At 51.3% G+C, this 840-nt stretch overlaps 1 non-coding gene and 1 pseudogene across 1 annotated transcript; both read left to right on the top strand.

Moving 5' to 3' along the window:
• The first annotated feature begins 344 nt into the window (after positions 1-344).
• LOC119344221 lies at positions 345-463 on the top strand. Its single transcript, XR_005166507.1, has one exon. It is a non-coding gene; the product is annotated as a 5S ribosomal RNA (ribosomal RNA).
• A 297-nt stretch (positions 464-760) lies between these two features.
• LOC119344222 lies at positions 761-840 on the top strand (annotated as a pseudogene; the record flags this gene model as incomplete).

Here is an 840-nt window from a genome sequence, read left to right as displayed (position 1 = left end):
TAGTACTAGGATGGGTGACCTCCTGGGAAGTCCTCGTGTTGCATTCCCTTTTTAATTTTTTTCGCGCCGCTTGCAAAACAAAACGCACGTGTAAGTAATATATTTACCGTGTTTTATTATTTTGCACGAGTGCGGTAAGTCATAGCTGGGTGCTCACGATTCACGGGTCCAGCGTCGGCGTTGTGGCGCGGCAAGCGTGCACTGGTGCGGTTGAGAGGGAGGGGTGGAAACCGCGTTAAACTCGTCTCCGTAGTTGAGAGGGAGCGGCCAAAGCAATGTACAATCGTCTTTGTAGTGGAGCTGGGAGGGGCAAGGATAAGGGACGAAGACCGGGGTAACATGTTGGATGCGATCATACCAGCACTAAAGCACCGGATACCATCAGAACTCCGAAGTTAAGCGTGCTTGGGCAAGAGTAGTACTAGGATGGGTGACCTCCTGGGAAGTCCTCATGTTGCATTCCCTTTTTAATTTTTTTCGCGCCGCTTGCAAAACAAAACGCACGTGTAAGTAATATATTTACCGTGTTTTATTATTTTGCACGAGTGCGGTAAGTCATAGCTGGGTGCTCACGATTCATGGGTCCAGCGTCGGCGTTGTGGCGCGGCAAGCGTGCACTGGTGCGGTTGAGAGGGAGGGGTGGAAACCGCGTTAAACTCGTCTCCGTAGTTGAGAGGGAGCGGCCAAAGCAATGTACAATCGTCTTTGTAGTGGAGCTGGGAGGGGCAAGGATAAGGGACGAAGACCGGGGTAACATGTCGGATGCGATCATACCAGCACTAAAGCACCGGATCCCATCAGAACTCCGAAGTTAAGCGTGCTTGGGCGAGAGTAGTACTA

This window comes from Triticum dicoccoides, unplaced genomic scaffold (genome assembly GCF_002162155.2).
Source record: "Triticum dicoccoides isolate Atlit2015 ecotype Zavitan unplaced genomic scaffold, WEW_v2.0 scaffold159842, whole genome shotgun sequence".
Taxonomy (NCBI): Eukaryota; Viridiplantae; Streptophyta; class Magnoliopsida; order Poales; family Poaceae; genus Triticum; species Triticum dicoccoides.
This window is presented reverse-complemented; position numbering and strand designations above follow the sequence as displayed.